The sequence below is a fragment of the Tachypleus tridentatus genome, chromosome 2 (genome assembly GCF_004210375.1).
Source record: "Tachypleus tridentatus isolate NWPU-2018 chromosome 2, ASM421037v1, whole genome shotgun sequence".
NCBI lineage: Eukaryota > Metazoa > Arthropoda > Merostomata > Xiphosura > Limulidae > Tachypleus > Tachypleus tridentatus.
Window position 1 is genome coordinate 68,254,947 of NC_134826.1, and position 21,733 is coordinate 68,276,679.

Below are 21,733 nucleotides of genomic sequence, written 5' to 3' on the forward strand. Positions count from 1 at the left end.
TCTCTGCTGTCATTTTATTAAAACAAATACTAAGAAAAGACCAGTGACATTTACATTCCTAGTTTTCCTTTCTTTGTTGTGTGGAAAAAGAATGTGCAGTAAAGTTGCTATAAAATGCTATGAATGCAGTCAAAAGCAGTTTAATTTCAAGACAAATCTGTTATTTATTTCATATAGCTGCTAACCATATCCTTCTTTACGTCTTGGAAAATGGTTTTACAGAGTCCGTATCCTGATAACACATATTGAACAATTCCAACAAGGTTTCATTTTACTTAATTAGAACAATACCACAGTTACCTTCCCAATAAAGGGTGTTGAATAGTTACAACAATACCTCACTTAACTTCCTGATAAAGAGTGTTAAATAGTTACAATATCTCAGTTAACTTCATCATAACAAGCGTTAAATAGTTACAACAATATCTCAGTTAACTTCATCATAAAGAACGTTGAATAGTTACAACAATATCTCAGTTAAATTCCTGATAAAGAGTGTTGAGTTGTGACAACAATATTTCTGTTAACTTCCCCATAAAGTGTTAAATAGCTACAATGCCCCAGTAATATTCGTGATAAAGAGTGTTGAAAACTTCCCACAATATCTCAATTAACTTCCTCATGAAGTGTTGAATAAGTACAATACCGCAGTTGACTTCCTGATAAAGAGTGTTGAATAGTTACAACAATATCTCCGTTAACTTCCTCATATAGTGTTGAATAGTTACAATGCCCCAGTTAACTTCCTCATAAAGTGTTGAATAGACACAACACCCCAGTTAACTTCCTGATAAAGAGTGTTGAATAGTTACAACAATATCTCCGTTAACTTCCTCATATAGTGTTGAATAGTTACTCAGTTAACTTCCTCATAAAGTGTTGAATAGATACAACATCCCAGTTAACTTCCTGATAAAGAGTGTTGAATAGTTACAACAATATCTCAGTTAACTTCCTCATAAAGTGTTGAATAGGTACAATATCCCACTTAAGTTCCTGATAAAGTGTTGAATAGTTGTAACAATATCTCAGTTAACTTCCTCATAAAGAACGTTGAATACTTACAATACCCCAGTTAACTTTCTCACAAAGAGTGTAGAATAGGTACAATGCCCCAGTTATCTTCCTGATAAAGGTTGTTGAATAGTTACAACAATATCTCAGTTAACTTCGTCATAAAGTGTTGAATAGGTACAATACCCCAGCTAACTTCGTGATAAAGAGTGTCGAATAGTTACAACAATATCTCAGTTTACTTCCTCATAAAGTGTTGAATAGGTACAGTACCCCAGTTAACTTCCTCATAAAGAGATTTGAATAGTTACAACACTATCTCAGTTAAATTTTTGATAAAGCGCTGAGTAGTTACAACAATATCTCCGTTAACTTCCTGAAAAAGAGTGTTGAATAGTTACCACAATATCTCAGTTAACTTCCTGACAAAGAGTGTTGAATAGTTACAATTATATATCAGTTAACTTTTTAATAAAGTGTTGAATAGCTACAATACCCCAGTTAACTTCCTTATAAAGAGATTTGAATAGGTACAACACTATCTCAGTTAACTTCTTGATAAACAGTGTCGAATAGTTACAACAATATCTCAGTTACTTTCTGATAAAGAGTGTCGAATAGTTACAACAATATCTCAGTTTACTTTCTGATAAAGAGTGTCGAATAGTTACAACAATATCTCAGTTTACTTCCTTATAAAGAGATTTGAATAGTTACAACAATATCTCAGTTAACTTGCTGATAAAGAGTGTTGAATAGTTATAACAATACCTCAGTTATTTCCTGATAAAGAGTGTCGAATAGTTACAACAATATCTCAGGTAACTTGCTGATAAAGAGTGTTGAATAGTTACAACAATACTTAAGTTAACTTCCTCATAAAGAGTGTTGAGTAGTTACAAGAATATCTCAGTTAACTTCCTCATAAAGTGTTAAATAGCTACAATACCCCTGTTAACTTCCTGATAAATTGTGTTGAATAGTTACTACAATATCTCAGTTAACTTCCTGATAAAGTTCAAGATTGATAGTGAATGAAGCTGTTGAACCCAAAATGATAAATAATAAAAGCTTCTCTTTGCTTAAGTTTATGAAGTTTCTATAGTTCATCGCAATATGTAGTGTTCTAATTTCTTGTATCTCACCTGATGATGTAAATCTGATGAAACGTACCTGGGAAAATGTGAAATAATTAGTTATGTATATATATAAATTTAGCAGAAATTATATTTTTTTGTAATATTTTGTCCAGCGTGCTCGATATGTAATTACTTAAGGAGCGTCACCGATATAAGAAATGATTTTTTTTAGATAGATCGTCATTTCATTTATTCTGTACTACTCAATACCCCAATCCATACAAACACTTGTATATATACTGGGTGGACTTCAAGAGATCCTACTTTTTTGTAGTCAGGACTACTCAATACCCTCACCCATACAAACATTTGTATATGCGGTAGGTGGACTTCAATAGATTCTATTTTAATCTAGTTTATAATACTTAATATCCCCACCCATATATATACTGTATATATGCTGGGTGGACTTCAGTAGATCCTATTTTCATCTAGTCTACGCTACTAAATATCCTCACCCATACAAACACACGTGTATATATATATATATTCTGGGTGGACATCAATAGATCCTACTTTTATCAATCTATACTACTCAATACTCCCACACATTCGTATATATACTGCGTAGACTTCAATAGATTATATTTTCATCTCGTCTGTACTACTCAATACTGTCACCCACCCACACACACGTATATGTACTGGGTGGACAACAATAGATCCTTCTTTTATCTAGTCAGTACTACCCAATACATCCACCCATACAAATACACGTATATATATATATATATATATACTGGGGTGGACTTCAGTAGATACTATTTTCATCTAGTCTGTACTGTTCAACACTACCACCCATATAAACACACACACACACATATATATATATATATATGGGAGGAGGACTTTAGTGAGAATGGTGTACTGATGCGTTACAATTTCTAATATTTAGCGAGTGAGCGCTTTAGCGTAAAATTACATAATGAGTTATCTGTCCAACATGATAAGGTCAAAGAAATATTCAAGTAAGAAACAGTAATTCCCAAGTAAGACAGAGGCGGGTTTACAGATATACAATCCTGGGTTCGATTCCCTGCAGTAGATACGATTCCGCTCTAAAACAAGCAAAGAAACAAGTAAAAAGTAGAGGCAATTATATATGAGGTTGTACTTGTTTAATTGTAAAGAAATGTGCAGTATTTATTTTTAACGAATATCCTTAGCTTCTTCCTGGTTACACCAGTCGCACCAAACATGCTCGCCTTTTCAGCCGTGGAGGCGTTATATAGTGATGGTCAATCCCACTATTCGTTGATAAAAGAGTAGCCCAAGAGTTGGCGGTGGGTGGTGATGACTAGCTGCCCTCCCTCTAGTCTTACACTGCTAAATTAGGAATGGCTAACGCAAATAACCATCGAGTAGCTTTGCGCGAAATTAAAAAAAAAAATCCTGGATACATTTTGCGCCGGTCTTAGGAAGATGACGCCTCTTAGGTTTGGAACCGCTGCTATCTTAATTTAGCTTTTCAAGAACTATTCGCCTAACCTGCAAACAGTACGAAGTTTTGAAACAGCTATTTGTGAGATAATAGATCTATTTAAATATTCAACGTTTCGTCTCTCACAGTGAAACATGATCACGTAAATGCTTTACTGTTTGTGTGTTATGAGATGAAACGCTGCACAGAAATAGGTCTATTATTCCATAAATAGCTGTTTCGAAAATTCACGACCCGACATGGTCAAGCGTGTTAAGACGTGCGACTCGTAATCTGAGCGTCGCGGGCTCGCATCCCGTCGCGCCAAACATGCTCGCCCTCCCAGCCGTGGAAGCGTTATAATGTGACGGTCAATCCCACTATTCGTTGGTAAAAGAGTAGCCCAAGAGTTGGCGGTGGGTGGTGATGACTAGCTGCCTTCCCTCTAGTCTTACACTCCTAAATTAGGGACGGCTAGCACAGATAGCCCTCGAGTCGCTTTGTGCGAAATTCAAAAAAACAAACAAACAAACAATCGAAAATTCACACTACACTATCGTATACACAATGAACTTAATGTATCATCGTGCAATTACTAATTAGGTAAAGTTAGGATTTCACAATAACTTTTCACAAAATAACAGCACGTGCAAACCAAAAACCATCTTTATCAATGATATATAAACATAATATTTGGAACAAAGATAATCGGTACGACCGTACCTACGTAAACAAGTTTCCATTAACACTAAATTAGTCAGTGAAGTTGCACTTTAGAAACTTTCCTCTACCCCCCAGACACGTAATTTTGTTAACAATAGCTACGATATTGACACTGATTTAATTTATTTTTAGTGCCCTCTTGCATCACCCTTAAATTCGATCTGTTTTCGGTTGTTCACCTTATTACAACTTCAGTTCATGTAGTTTACTTACACAACTAGTATAACAAATAGATACCAGTTCCCTGCTGATACAGCGGTAAGTCTACGGATTTATAACGCTAAAATCAGGGGTTCGAATCACCTCTGTGGATTCAGCAGATAGCCCACTGTGGCTTTGCTGTACGAAAAACACGCCCACAAATAGGTACGATTAACTTAATAACAAGCAATGAGGTAACATTTGACTGTGAAATGAATTAAAATTGATTTTTCAAATACAGAACAATAGCTTTTTGAAGTTTCGTTGCACAGAATTCTATCAGTTTTATTACAATTAATAATTGGTTTACTATAATAACATTTTCAACTTTTAGGACAGCAATAGGTTTACGCTGAAATCTGCGGTTCGATTAACAGCAGTGGATACAGACGAATGTTTGAAATAATAACAACAGGTTGTATGTTACCCAACAGAGCATGAATTTTAAATAAAATCAAATTACCTAAATTGCTAGTAAAAAGTTTTGAAAAGTTTTCTTCACTCGTGAGATAGTTCTGCTTTCAGCTTTATCGATGAATTTGAACATTTTTGGATATGGTAACCACGTCATATTTACCTGGTGCATAATGAGCAATGCTTGACTTGTCCATGAATCTGGAATCAGAGAGATCTTTTAAAATATCTCTCATTATTATGAAAGTCAAACCAATTTCGAATCCAATTTTCTCAACAGTCACGTATGGTTTATGATATTTACTCCCCAACCTATGACAGCACCTACAACCACAACAAGATATCAATATGTGTATGCTACGAACCTCGGAAGAAAAAAAGTTCATGACTGAACAATTTAGTGTATTAGAACCGTTCACAGAATAAACAACCAAGGAAGCGAGTATTGTTTGTTTCCTTATAGCAAAGCCACATAGAGCCATCTGTTGAGTCTACCAAAGGGAAATCGAACTTCTGATTTTAGCGTTGTAAATCCGTAGACTTACCGCTGTATCAGCGTGGGACCAGACAGGAACTAGTATTATAAGCTATATTGTAATTTTGGTGTTAATTAGATAGCGCGTCACGTTAAGATCAAGTTAACAGTCTTATAAACTAACTAAGTTTTAGACCTAAGTAATTTTACAAATGGCAATCAAATAGTAATATCACCACTAATGTCAAAAACAAACTCGCTTTTAAATTTTATGGCTGATCGATCAAGTAACTGAAAACAAAACACTGACAAAGACGCTCACATTAATTTTAAGAAATATTAAGGAGCAAATTGACCAATTTGTTGTCGTTACATGTACTAGCATTTGAATTACATTTACCAAATAATTTCGAAGAACGCATCACCGAAAAAACAATATTAGAACAATATTATGTCATAATAATTTTCCTTCTAAAATTACAATATATTAAGGTTGCAAAAATATAATTTACTGAAAGATCATGAGTAATATTTTCGGGAGCAGAGAAAGTTGTATATCAGTGACGTATGTGTGTAACGCCCTCTAGTAGTTTTCTACTGTTTCGCCTTATTGAAGTCAGCTGATGTTTAGCTTTTGAGTGTGAACTGTGAAAACTTACATCGCTAGTTCCGGTAAGAAATGTTGAATGGTACATTAGAAAATTATCTTATTTATAAACGCACGTCACTAGTGTGTTGTTAGATGCTACAGTTCACGGATATTTGATACTGCTAGTGTTAGGGCCTTGGCTGTTTTTTTTTTATTATTATTATTGGAATATGAAACCGTAATTTTAACAAGGCAAAGACTTGTTTGTTCAAATTAAAGCCTCGAGTCTAACTCGAAATTTGGGATGTTCGGTTTGTCGATTGTTTAAATTCCAGTAATTGTATTGTTGGAGACATTTGTAAGTAAGTTAAAATACAAATTAATAGCCTAAAATTAAGATATGATAATAAGCTAGTTTTATCTAATCAATATTACTTTTACCTAAGTAAGAAATGTATAAAAAATAAACGAAATATGTGTTTTCAATCCAGAATTATACATTAGCGTTTAGTAATAATACTGCATCACAATACAATGTGTATTAATAGTAGTAAAGTAGTAATTAAATAAGTCTGCTTTTCTCTATTTATCATCTATTAAGTTTTAAATTAAAATCAGTAATTCAGTATTAAGCTTTGATCTCCTGACTACCCCTAGCGATTTCTCATTTAAACATGTCACTATATTAATTCTGTTTGTATTGTTTATGCCAACTGCGTTATTAATACATATACCTTTTAATCGCTACATATTTAATCGCTTTTATCCTACAGACTACAGTGAGTGCATATGTATGTAGTGTTAGATTGAATTTACTATAAGTTAAGAATATATGTTAAACCAAATTTAACGTATGTGATTTTGTACTATTGCTTTGAATGACTTGTTCCTGTTTCTATTTTAAAATTCTTAAACAAATAATATTCTGTTTGAGTTGTTTCCATTTGGAAACTTTTATTTTATTTTTTCTTTGATTGAAGGACCTTTTCAAAGCTTGACTGTTTAGCTGAGCTAGAACAGACCGTTCTAGGTTGTACTTATAGGAAGAGTGAGTGTATATTGTAATGTTGTGTGAGGCTGTAACCAGGCTGCGTGTGGAATCGTGCACTTTCGCTGTCTTACCACACGAACTTTGAAGGATAAACTTTATGTTGGAAAGAGGTCAGAAATGCAAGTTTAGAATGATAAGACCATGTATCATTTTAATAGCATTATTATCTATGTCTTACTTTAACTGTTATAATCTGTTTATTGATGTTATAATGTGTGTTAGGAACAGTTCAGAGCTATGTTGCATTAATCTTTGACAGTTTTAAACAAAGTTAAGCCCCCCAAACTTCAAAACTATTTGAGCATAATAAACACATTGATCTATAAATAAATACATGAATATATATCAAAACTAATGGTGTTTTGATAGTTATCACCAGCCATTTAGGAACAAAAGACTTGTGTTCAACATGAACATACTGTACATACACATGTAGACCTAATCACTTAATATTCTCACATTGTTTACCTAAAATCACATGTACAGTATTGCTATAAGGTTTCATTTCTCACAGTTTTTTTAATTATTTTTGTTGTGAAAAGGTCTTGTGGTAAAACAGTCTTAACTGCATAGAACACCTTGGACTAAAACAAGAGGTTTTAAGGGTTTCTTGTAGGAGAATTCTAAATTGAAATTTTTACCTCGATTTCACACTGTTATTTTAAACTTGAACTTTGTTTATGTGGTATTTTTTGTTTTATTGTCTTTTGATTTGGATGCTGGTTGTTACAAAACAATAATTGTGCATAACACTTAGTGAGAATTCAGCTTTTGTTTCTTCTTCCTTTGTTTGTTTTCTGTACATCCCATATAATATCTGTAAAAATTAAGTACCTATATGCATTTCACCTATATGTGTACTGTACAAGAAAGAAACCTTAACAATATTGTAACAATTCTACTTTATATATTTACTTCTATTAGTCTGAATGATATAAAGACACTACCTTTAATTTTTATGTACTTGATAATTTGTATTAGAACTTCATAAAAAGTTTTAGTTGAACTATAAGTTTGGTAATTTATTTGGCATGTCTAGTTAAAAGCTACAATATTTGTTAAAATTAAGGATAATGATTTGGGTCTGTCATCATATAAGAATAGAAACTGTTGTTTAGAAAATCTTCTGTGCTATATCACCTACATTTGTCAAGATTTGAATGGATTCACTCAGCTATAAAATTTCAGTGTTTAATATGTAGTAAAAAGTACAAAGTATTTTTTATTATATTGCAGGGTTTTCCTTACATTAGCTCTGTGATTGTAACATACCGGTACATTTGTTATTATACTACAGGGTTTTCCTTACATAGGTTCTGTGATTGTAACATACCGGTACATTTGTTATTATACTACAGGGTTTTCCTTACATAGGTTCTGTGATTGTAACATACCGGTACATTTGTAATTATACTACAGGGTTTTCCTTACATAGATTCTGTGATTCTAACATACCAGTACATTTGTTATTATACTACAGGGTTTTCCTTACATAGGTTCTGTGATTGTAACATACCGGTACATTTGTTATTATACTACAGGGTTTTCCTTACATAGGTTCTGTGATTGTAACATACCGGTACATTTGTAATTATACTACAGGGTTTTCCTTACATAGATTCTGTGATTGTAATATACCTGTACATTTGTTATTATACTACAGGGTTTTCCTTACATAGATTCTGTGATTGTAATATACTGGTACATTTGTTATTATACTACAGGGTTTTCCTTACATAGGTTCTGTGATTCTAACATACCAGTACATTTGTTATTATACTACAGGGTTTTCCTTACATAGGTTCTGTGATTGTAACATACCGGTACATTTGTTATTATACTACAGGGTTTTCCTTGCATAGGTTCTGTGATTGTAACATACCTGTACATTTGTTATTATACTACAGGGTTTTCCTTACATAGGTTCTGTGATTGTAATATACCGGTGCATTTGTTATTATACTACAGGGTTTTCCTTACATAGGTTCTGTGATTGTAACATACCGGTACATTTGTTATTATACTACAGGGTTTTCCTTGCATAGGTTCTGTGATTGTAACATACCTGTACATTTGTTATTATACTACAGGGTTTTCCTTACATAGGTTCTGTGATTGTAACATACCTGTACATTTGTTATTATACTACAGGGTTTTCCTTACATAGATTCTGTGATTGTAACATACCGGTACATTTGTTATTATACTACAGGGTTTTTCTTACATAGATTCTGTGATTGTAATATATCGGTACATTTGTTATTATACTACAGGGTTTTCCTTACATTGGTTCTGTGATTGTAACATACCAGTGCATTTGTTATTATATTACAGGGTTTTCCTTACATTGGCTCTGTGATTGTCATATACAGGTGTATTTTTTATTATATTACAGTTTTTTTTTTTAGATTAGTTCTGTGATTGTTACAAACCGGTGTGTCTGTAGGTCAGTTTAATAACTTTGTAGGTTCTAAGTTGAGCCTAGAAATACCAACAATCTGGTGTTTCAACATCCTTTAGGTCAGTTTAATAACTTTGGAGGTTGTGAGTTCAACCTATAAATACCAACAATCTAGTGTTTCAGTATTCTGTTTTTTCTAGTGAGATAACTTTCCTTTAGTCTCAGTTAGATAGTTTATTTTTAGTTTGCACATAAATAAAATAAACTTTTTATTTACCACATTGCAGATGAGTTTTTTTTAAACTTTGATATTATCATATTCATGTTACAAATAGTTCACTTTCAAATCTGTATGTTAAAAATTTTTTTGTTCATAAGAATTTTTTTTCTCGTGTGTTTTATTTGCATATTGATTTTTGTTTAAATTCAGACTGATTTTGGATAACTAACCAACTGTTATACTTCAGTGACAAAAAAATGAAACCTGACTTAGTTTGGGTTTTAATTAGGAATGAGCAGTTCCATTAAAATATGTTTCTACAAAATCTTTGATAGTTTATAAATGTAGCTTGAGTGGTTTTAAGATTTGTAGGGTCTTTCTAATCACTTTTTCTCTTAATTAGGTTCCTTGTTTAAAAAAAAGGAAAATATTAAACACTGTAACCAAAAAAATCTCTCTCCAACCATTGTCTTTACTTAGCAGGTACTTGCTAAATCCTACTATTGGCTTTATTCGGTAGGTACTCGCTAAATCCTGCCATTGGCTTTACTTGGTGGGTATTTGCTAAATCCTACCATTATCTTAACTCAGTGGGTATTCTCTAAATCACTATTTTATGATTTTTTTTTTGTAAAGCTGAGGCTTGGGAAACAAATGGATTATTGTAAATCAAGCTCAGTCTTTGAGTCTTTCCTTTCTCTGTAGGTGCTTGTGACTGAGTGATATGACACTTCATTGCTCAGTAACAACTAATACAAATTTTTAGAAGCTATAAATAACTCGGAAACTTAATTTTTCATATAATTATTTTCATGAAGTTTCTTAAAACATCTGGGAGAGTTGTAAGAAACAAACAACACATATCTGGAGCTGAGAAGTAAGCTGTTTAAATAAGTTTGTTGAACCTACACATTGGTAATTGTCACCAACTAACATCTATATTAATGTAAATTTCTTGAAACTACACATTAATAATTCCCAATTAGTATCTATATGGAATTTTCTTGAACCGATGTATTAGTAATTGTCACCAACTAACATTTATATGAAAGTTTTTTGAAGCTACATATTGATAATTGCGACCAACAGGGGCGTAGATCCTGGGGGTGGGTGGAATAGACCGCCCCTTCATTTTAGGTGGGCGGGTATGGTGCATACAGTCATCCCCCCTACAGTTTGGTCTGTTGAATTGTTTTATTGCATCACAGGCCTACAAATTGTGTTTGTTCTTGTGATTCTCGTGTTCTTACCAATCGAATTACATAATTAGGCCTAGATGTAGGCTTTTTCAGTAGCCGAAATGTACATCTTTAATATAGGCGTGCTTCTAAGCTTTTAGCTTCAAGCAATAGTTCGTAAATATCAATCAGTAGGCCTAAGTATACATGCAAGTATCGTGGCAACAAGATTACTCTGTGACTGCATGTTTACAGCTTTCAGGTTCACGTAATCAGAGGTTACCAATTTGCAGATTGAACAGTCCACATAAGTGGTTGCAAAAATCATCCCTCCCATCGGGTGTAACAAATCTACGCCCCTGGCTACCAACTTACGCCTTAGAACGTTTTTTGGGGGATGGATTTAGAAAGTTGTTCATACAAATGTTCACTTTTTATGAGTTATTTTTCTTATATCAGCTGCCAGTTTACAAGTCAACACCTTCAAAGTGTTTTATTTCCTGGACATGCGAGGTATTCTCTTTGTTCAAAGTTTGATTATCATAAAGGTCTTTAATTGTTGGTACTTCTTGTACTGCCATTGAAAGTGGTGATTGTGACTATAATGCTTTATTTCCTTAAAATGCAAACAAAATGAATATTTTACATCCAAGTTCTTTTATTTCTTTTGTTCTGGGGGTAGTGGGAGCTCAGAAGCCCCCTTCTGTTATAGTTCAAAGATGTCCTTTTCATAAATACCTTGCTTAGTTGTGAGCTAATAGAGATGAAAGATTTAAGTTTTGAAACTAATGGCACACATGAACTTCTAGGTCTTAACAATGAAAAAAAAGTAATGCTGATAAGTGATAATGCATAATAATTCACTGTTTGATTTTAAGTCTTAAAAATATTTATAAGACCAACTGAATAGGAATAAAAGAGGATACGTTTATTTATTCTGATTTTTCACCTAGAAACAATTCACAATCACTATAGTCTTCTAAACACACATACATATTTTTACGATGTTTTGAAAGTAACCTTAGTAATCACCCTTTCGTTCTCTTCATTGTCAGTTTGTTTGGAATTAAACACAAACTTACGCAATGGACTCTCTGAGCTCAACCCACCACGTGTATCAAAACCTAGTTTTTAGTACTGTGAGTCCACAGACATACTGCAATGTCATGGGCTGACCCAACCATCAGTAACAAGGTCATGAAGTAAATTTAGTGCAATACTGATTGCCTTCCCTAGGAGATGTAACTTCAGTATTTGGTTACATTAGTTTGTAAGAAGGTTATCAGTGTTATAGTATGTAAGAATATTGTTAGTGTGTAAGAAGGTCGTCAGTATGTTACTGTGTAGAAGGTATACGTTAGTATTATTTTGTTGAAGTTTTATCATGAGATATCTTCACCTGCGAACAACTGAGTAAGGCGTATCAACGGCTGGTGTTTCACTACATCTCTCTTTGTTCAATAACAGTTTCAGTCTCTACAAAATAATGCGGACGTACGACGCGTGAACACTAAAAAAAACTCACTGAACAGAAACACGTAACCTTAAGTATATTACACAATACAAAAGACAGGAAATGACGTCAATCGAACGCAGCGTGTTATGACCTAAGCTACACAAAGCTACACGAGGGCTATTCGCGCTAGCCGTCCTTATTTAGCAGTGTAAGACTAGAGGGAAGACAGCTAGTCATCACCACCCACCGCCAACTCTTGGGCTACTCTTTTACCAACGAATACTGAGATTGACCGTAACATAATAACGCCCCCAGCTGAAAGGGCGAGCATGTTTGTTGCGACCTAATTAGGGACATAATATATTGTTATTGTTCACTTTTATGCTTTATGAGCAAATAAAACTTACGAATAATGAAATGGAAACTTTGTAAGAATATTTTATAAGGAAATATCGATACTGCGTGACGGTCCGTCCTAGCTAGTGTTAGCGTGCTGAGTTGCCTACTGAAAAATCTGAAGTTCGAAGCCTTAGTGTGTTCCTGGGCGTTAAAACTCAGTTTCATTGAATGTTTAATTATAGCCGCATGACTATAATGTTGTTGTTTCAAGTTAGAGATTGTTATGCCTGTAAGTTTATTTTCACGTTAATACGTAATAGTTTTTAACTTAAACTGAGCACCAGCTTTAAACATAACTGTATTTATATACAATTTGTCTAGGAATGAGTAACTTTCATAAATATGGTACATCGAGAGAGAATAACAATTCATTTTATTTAAATTTTTTTCTGTTCTCGGATATCACTTCATTCAGCGCATATTTTGTCACAATGTTAACTATCTTAAACAATTATAATTCACGTATAAAAATAATTTCGCACAGTATTTTTTGGTGTGCATTTTCAAGTCCAACTGTGTTCTGGTATTTAACGAAACGTTCTTGGGTATTGACCTGTGGGAGACGGAGAATAGTTCTGAAATATTTTTATATACCTCTAAAATATGTAATAGAAAAATTAAGAGGAATGTGAAAAATAAAACATGTATTGAAGGCCATGTGACAATTTGGATGCTAAATGGCGTTTTAAAACCACAACTTTTAATGTATTGCTATATAATTTGATATGAAAATACTTAACACACAATGATATTGTTTCGTACGTTCACTGTGGTTGCTTTAGAAATATTTTTTACTGATACATTTGAACTTGGTTTGTGAATCGAATCCTTGATTTTAACGTTATGAATCTGTAGACTAACCGCTATACTAGCGGGGGGGGCACAGTTTGATGTCACGAGAGTGTTATTGGAGTGACAGTCAGATCACTTTATTCCATTAAGTCAGTTTAGAATTAGGGACGATAACGAACGTAACCCTTGTATATCTGACAACAATCAATCACTAGGAGAAACTTGTCACAAAGTTTAAACTTGCTACAACAACCGCTGGAGTCGCCTTTTGAACTTATTTAGGTTTTCCAATTTGAGTATGTGATTTTAGAATAAAAACTTAAGTAACAGTATTTACTACTAACTTATATAAACAAATCGTGAGATAGACTTTAGCTAAACCGTTGCGTGTTTGTAAAATAATGCCACCAAAAGTGAGTTATACAATAGTCTTCACCAGATGGCATTATAGAATATTAGGTTTGTTTGTTTTTGAATTTCGCGTGAAGCTACACGAGGGCTATATGCGCTAGTCGTCCCTCACTTAGCAATGTAAGATTAGAGAGAAGACAACTAGTCATCACCACCCACCGCTAACTCTTGGGCTACTTTTTTACCAACGAATAGTGGAACTGACCGTAACATTATAACGACCCAACGACTGAAAGGGCGAGCATGTTTGCTGTGACAGGGATTCAAACCCGTGACCCTCGAATTACGAGTCGAGCGCCTTAACCACCTGGCCATGCCGGGGCCTACATTTGAATTAAGAATAGTTGTATGTTCTGTAACAAGAACATTTTTATAATTTTTAAGGTATATTTTAAAATTATGTTTGAAATGAGGTTTTGGTAAAAATGACTTTCAAATATAATATTATTATTTTTAAATTCCCAACCAACGTCTGGGTTATTTCCAGTATCATTTTGACTATGAAAAAGAAGTTCGGAAAAGGCATTTTATTGCTCTTGTTTTTGTTTATCTGATACACACCGTAAGACGTATTTATATCAACAGTGGGACCTTATCATCTGCAACGTGTTCCTCTATAACTGTTTAGACTGGTTAGTTTATTTTAATAACTGCTCAGATTGTTTGCTTCAATAGATGTTCATATTTAGTTTGATGCAGAAGCTGTTTCAGATTGTTTGTTTAATAGCTGTTCGCATTGTGTCCACCTTTTGTAAAATACATCCTAGAGTTACTTTCGAGTTAATTTTTGATTACGACGCAAAGCTGTTTGACTTTAGATGATTTGTTGAAATCTGTGATAATAAAGAAGAAATATTGATTCGATGGTTTAGTTCAGGTTTTATAGTCTGACTGTGTTGAAAGACTAACCCAAGTGCTGAGTGGCACAGTGTCGAGTGGTGTACCCTATCTGATGAATCAGCGGGTTCGGACTCGGTCGTCGTAGGAAGCTTGGAATTTTTGAACACTTGCCATCTTCTGTTTCATTTGTAATAAAAACCTGAACTGTGTGTGTGTGTGTTTTAAATGCCCCGTGAAAGATGAAAGTTTAGAGGTTATTTCGGATTTCTTTCAAAAAATACTAAAACTCGAGGAATCGTCTGTGATATGATCCAAACATTGTCAGAAGTTATTTCGTGGAAATCATTTCTTCTTTTGTACATACTAAAGATGACAAACGAAATAACAAAGTCCGACACATTCGAATACGGTCGTCAGCTTGTCAAAATATGAACTTTGACGTCAGAAAACAAAAATGTGCTGTGGTAGCAATTCAAAATAAAGGTTTACAGAAGAATGAAAGGGTTTGTTTGAGTTAAACATTGATTTTTAGTACCTTTTCATGTGTGGTGTTCTCTGGTATTTTTTAATCAAAATTAAAATCAATAACCTATAACATTTGAAAGTGGGTGTGAAAGATGTTTCGTTGAAATCTATCAATTAACCCACTTAATCTACTTTACAAGAATACTAATTCGTTTAATCAGTAATTGATACCACCACATGTGTATTACATTTACTGTTAGATATAACCATGTGTATATTACTTTTTACCGTTACAGATGTCACTTGGCATTCATTACACTGATGGTTTAGGTATCACCGTTTATTATCACTAAAGTGTCGTATGGGATTCTGGCTCTGATGGCCTCACTTTCATAGTTTTAGGTGCTAACGTATTTTCGCTCGTGAAACCCATCAACGTAACAGTCGATTCTTTTTTCATTTAGTTTTAAATTTATCCTCATTTAACGCTCTCGAAGCTATATGCATGATAACGTTAGACACGAGCATTTCGCTCGACTTCGTTGTAAGGCTTCGGAAAGGGACAGAATATAATCATATAAGAAATATTCGGAGAATAAAAAAAAGAGAGAACATTTGTTAATTATTTTAAATCAGAACTGTAGTACCACTAGTTTCGAAATTCATTTTAAAAACTATTGTACAAAATAATTTAACAGATTAACTGGAACCGCCGTAAGCGGGTGAACTGTTGGCGTGTTGCCATAGAAACATTCCCAAAACTATTTTTGTACATTCTCAGTAATTCTTATTTTTCTATTAGGGTACAGCTTGTTAGACCTCGGAAATTTTCCACTTTTGTAAATTTGGAATATAAAAAGTAATCATTCAAGCTACTAGTTGTCAAGTGTTGGGCGATAAGTTTGTCCCTGGAATAAGGACATTTAACCTTTAACAACTGGTCGATAAACAGGTTTATTTAATCTGTTTTACTCGGTGAAAACTTTACTGATTTAGGTCAGTTTTCTACTGTTTTATACCTGTTTTCACTGCGTAAGAAAGATGCTATACGTAAAGGCCTACTCTACAAGTTTTTTTGCTCTGTTTTATACGGTGAAAACTGCATTGCAATATGCACATGTTAAGCACCAACTGGTTGTTATACATTTTAAAATTCTCTCATTCTGTTTTGACGGGAAACCCGAGAATGGTTGATTTGATCAATTGTGTGTCTGTGTGTAAGGCTTGCACGTTCTACTTCTGCACGTTTTGTTACATGTGGCGCGCGACGAAGACTAGTGTTCTATTTACTTCTCTAAAAGGTATTTGCGTGTATATGTTCAAATGTCAGAGTTCGGTGGACATGTTCAAGTTAGGCTCCATCGCTCGTGCTTAGCGCGGGATGGAATAAATGATGGAAACACAGAGGATCACGCCATCCGCCGTCAGTGTATCTTCTCTTATGTTTTATTCTGTTTGGTTTGCGCTGCACTATGTAATTTAATGGTGGTCATTAAATGTTGTAAAACATCGTATATTCTCTGTTTCATTTGTTCTCTGTGATGAGCGGTAGAACTTAGGCTTAAGGATAGGATAATGCAAGTTAAACAGCACAACGTCCATGCCATCAAAAGTGCTAGATTGATAAATGTTTATGTAAAATTTGTTTTAAAACCCCACAAATCTGTTTTTTAATTCAGTTTGTTAATAATATATATATTTTCAAATATTTTGTGATGGAATGGTGATAATTAGCAGAAGTATTTTAGTTTAGTTTTGTTTTAAAGTAGTTTCTGAAATGATTGTTTTGCTTAGAAGTGTTGCGAAGATTGATTCCTTAACATTTAAAAATGAAGTGGTTGAAATCTAATCTTTTTAACATTTTAGTATGGCTCTAACGTTTTATTTTATGTTGTTGGAGTTTATTGTAAGTTCCTAAATTCATTTTTATATTGTTGGAGTTTGTTGTAAGTTTAAATCAAATTTCATAGCATGATTAACGATTTTTTCTCTCGAGCTAAAATCGGAAGTTATCGGGGAGACTCGGATCTTATATTAACACTCGGGGACGTTATCTTCTGCTGACAGTTCAGGGTTTAATTAATTATTTCTTCGAGTCAAATAAGTAAGGTGTCTAATTTATTGGTCTGTCTCGTTACGTTTAGAACTATTTAGAAAAATCAAGAAACATATAATTTCACGTTAAGAAAGAATTTGATTAGAAAGCGCAAGGTTTACATTTATTAACTAAGAATTATTGAAATGACATGTCAGAAGATGGTTCAGTCAGAGATTAGATTGGACAAATTGTACACCATTACTCTATAAGTTATCAGTGCTGCTTTTTAGTTCGTTCATCTAACACCAGAGTTCATAACAGTTTTTTTAGGCGATATGTTATCAAGATTGTTTTTTAAAATCTTGCGAAGAGATGTAACTTACGAAGATATTATATCAAAACACTAATTATATAAGCCCCTCCCCAAATAAACAAACTCGAGTGCCTCCAAATATTAATATCTTCTTTTTACTCCAACAGCCTTTAAAAGCACCTGAGATTTTTTTATCATTCTTTTGGCTTTTATTATAATACTGCAGCAATTAATGTTGCATCGTTGTTAGAACGTTCCACTGACTACCTACATGTTCCACAAGGGGGCATGACAGGCATTTGTTTTCTTTTTGTCTGAAAAAAAAAAGAGTGATTATAAAGAAAATGTAGCACATGGAATATTTTATAAGGCAAACAATTTGTGTATGTGTATAAGGCATTATATGAATTATATTCCTATGTTTTTGGAAACATTACGGTAATATTCCTGGCGACTATTGCAGATGCAACAGAAAAAGTTGTCCATTCATATCTGCGTTAGAGTCAGGAACTGAGACTGATTGTCTGCATTCAGGACGCCATTACACATGAGTTGTGGAAATAACTGACGTCACTGCATGGTTCAAGAATTGTGCAGTTTGCTACTGTCAGCAGCGATGAAAGCTTTGCATCTGTGTTCCATGTGCTTTCATACATCTTACACCATTCACCATGTGTTTCAGTTGATAAAAATTGGATGTGATGCGTCTTCTGGATAAAGGAAACATGATTCACATGCTTATCCAATGTTGTCATAAGATCTAATAAGAATCCACGATCCACACCCGGATAACTCCCGTAATTCGTGAAGGTCACCGTGTGAACCGATTTCACTATTGAGTTTACCCTGAGACCATTCGTCTTTGAGCTTGACTAGAAAACATACTTTTAACTGTCGTATTGGACTTTTAACAGTTTTCTTGTGACCAAGATACCCTGCCGAAAGACGTTTGATGAGGATTAGTTTCTCGGCTGTTGCTTTCTCCAAACTCCATTGACACCAGTCCTGCTGACTTCTGGCCGTGAACTCTTCTAAAGATGACGGAACATAGAAACTATTTCTGAATGGATTGGTGTCACTGCGATAAACATCAACCGTGTTGACATCTGGTCTTGGGATTTTTTGAGGATGACGGAACCAAGAATATATTCCTGAATGGATTGGTATTAATGCGACAAACACCAACTATGTCGATATCCTGTCTTGTGATCTTTGAAAGATAATCAAACCCAGAAATTTTTCCTGAATGGATTGGTGTCATTACGACAAAAACCAGCCTGCAAACTTCTGGTTTTGGGGTCTTTTAAAGATAACAGAACTAACCAGATAATGATTTCATTTTAATAGATTAATGTTTCATGCTACAAAATTCAATAATTTAAACAAGATGTAGGTAGTAATCGTAAATAACGGTTACTATAGCGACACTCCCGAGTGTCATTTCCATAACCAATGAATTACACCTGCTATAATATTCCGCTCATATTCTCGTGACGATTCGACATAAAATTGGTTCTCATCATATTGACTTTGTAACTACCTTCAATTTACCTGCTGCAAAGCTAGTAGGTCACAGACCTTGGATCTTCCCTTCAACAAGAAAAAGTATTGCAATCCAGTGTTAGTACTTGTATTATTTTAATTGTGGGAAGATTAATTTATAATCCCGTGTTACGTCACGTGATTCTGATATTAAGATTTCTCACGTTGGTTGAGTCATATCAGTTTTGTTTCGTTTAGTACAGATCCATACTCTTATGTCCATTTCTATAGTCTCGATACCAGAAATATACCTAGCTCATTTTGGAGAGAGATTATTGTTGTTCATGGACTTTGAAATATCTTTTTACCCAATGAGTTTTGAAAATGTATCTGTTCGGTGTAATAGTGGTTAGGACACTCGATTTACAATCCTGAGGTCGTGGGTTCGAATCACATTACTAAATATACTCGCCTTTGCAACCATGTGGGCATTATTATATAACGGTCAACCCTAGTATTTGTTGGTAGAAGGTAGCCGAAAAGTTGGCGGTGGGTGGTATTGGTTAACTACTTTCTTTCTATTTTGTCACTGTTAAACTGAGGACGACTAACGCAGATAATCTTGGAGTAGCTTTGCGTGAAACAAATAAACGAGTGTGTTTGTTAAGGAATTACCTATCTGTTTGTGATGTATTTGGTCAACACGAAACAATAAGTGTATCCTGTTCTCCCAATTCTGGAGATTTTGTTTCTGGATTTTTACACCCTGTCATTTCCGATCTACACTTTTATATCTTTATAAGGGGAACATTAAAACAGTACCTACCTGTTTAGGGACGACAGTAGCCCAGTAGTTGACATGACGGAAAGTGGATCTGTGGAACACAGTGTTCGCGTTCTGCTACTAATGAATTTGTGGTAATATTACTTGCGTCCCACTATCACTGAGGAAAAAAAGAAGAAATCGCACCCAGCACTCTGCACACATGGGTGCGTTATAAGTGTGTCAGTCAAATCTCGCTATTCGATGAGAGAATTGTAGCTCAATAGTTGGTGGTAGATATTGTTGGACAGCTTCCATTCCTCTTACTTTACAAATAAGAATGGCTGGTGTATATGGCCCGTTAAGGTCGTGGGCTAATAACATATATAGTAAAAAACCATGATGTATGGAAACATTTAAACTATCTACCTACATTCATCCATATAGATATATGTATAGTAAAACTATGATGTACAGATGTTATTCAAAACATTAAGTGATTAAGATGAACAGTTTTTACTTCTTGAACACTCGAGCCAAATAAATCAGCAAAAGAACTAGATGAAACTATACAAGAAACAGATAGTCTGCGCAAGTACTAGTTAACACTTTACAAAAAAAAAAACAGATAATTTAGCGCAAAAACTAGATAAAACGCTATAAGAATCAGATAAACCAAAGGAATCAGATAAACCAACAAATGAACTGGATACAACTTTAAAAGAAACAAATAAACTCGCGCAGGGACTCTTAAAATGTTACAAGAACCAAATACACCGCACAAAAACCAGATAACTCATCACAAGAACCAGACAAAACAATAACAAAACCAGATACATCAGTATAAGAACCAGACACAACAGTACCAGAAACAGATATACCAACACACGAGCCAGATAAGTTAATATAAAACATTACAATGATTGTAAGTTTAATGTTTTTTAAGTTTGTACAAAACGTGAAGAAACGGAACTTGGGATATTTGAATCACAGATTAATTGAAATATTTTCTCATGTGGACATCGTTTAAAGCGCAGAGAGCCTAGTTGCTTTGCGACATGAAACACCAAACCATTATTTAAAAAACAAACTACTAGAGGATGGCGCCACTTGTTCCCAGAATGGTGAACGGGCTACCAATTTAATTTAGTGTACAACATTAAAAAAAAAGAATAAAAAACTTTACACCTTAACAATGTAATGAATATTCACATAATCTACCCAGTTAATATTATGTAAATGTCTCTCTACGTGCTGTATGCATTGTATTGTATTTCTTAAAAAACCAAAACACTCGGGAACGGTACAGAGACCTGAGTTTTTGGTTTGGAGACCCTGCTGCTGCGTTTCTCGTGCCCTTTTCCCGTCATTCCTCACTCAACATGGCTGGAACGAGAGACTGAAGAACGAACATATTCTGGTTTATCTTGTGCCAGACTCTGTTTTTATTGACAGAAAGAGGACAGTTGAGTTAGTGGACTGCTGTAAAACCTAATAGGTGAGAGCTTAACCTTGTTTTTTTCTGACTTTAACGTTTTATCCCATGCATGCACGGGTCGATTCTGTTCCTGACGCTCAAGATTCCATAACCGACTGTGCATACATCTTCGGCCGCTTATCAGAGCTAACATCACGGCAGCCATGGCGGATATTTTTGGCATGTCTGTTTCAGCTGCTTGAATTACGTTTCCAGGTCTTTCTTAATTTCCATCTTCGTCTAACGGAAAATGTTGAAAATATTATAGAAATCGTTCTTGTTTTGATGCATATATTAGCCCTTCTTAAGCGAACAAAATTTATTTGCGTATTTTATAGATTGTTTCAATTGTCGGATGAAATATTAGGAGTCGCGCATCGTTTTGTCGTAATCATTTTCCAACTTTAACGAACGACCACCTCGAGTGTAAAACTTTCTCTTAAGTCTAGGTTTAGAAATTGTTTGGCACGCG

At 34.2% G+C, this 21,733-nt stretch overlaps 1 protein-coding gene across 9 annotated transcripts in view; it reads left to right on the forward strand.

Annotated features, from left to right (window-relative positions):
• The first annotated feature begins 5,995 nt into the window (after nt 1-5,995).
• LOC143244120 (plasma membrane calcium-transporting ATPase 1-like) overlaps nt 5,996-21,733 on the forward strand; it is a 119,943-nt gene continuing 104,205 nt past the window's right edge. For 3 of the 9 annotated variants that reach the window (XM_076488240.1, XM_076488242.1, XM_076488244.1), the window contains exon 1: nt 21,101-21,282. The gene's annotated coding sequence lies outside the window, so the exon portion shown is untranslated. Of the gene's footprint in view, nt 6,059-6,955; nt 7,137-21,082; nt 21,283-21,733 lie in introns of those variants that run through there. The other 6 variants (XM_076488234.1, XM_076488235.1, XM_076488231.1 and 3 more) reach the window with 6 other exon arrangements.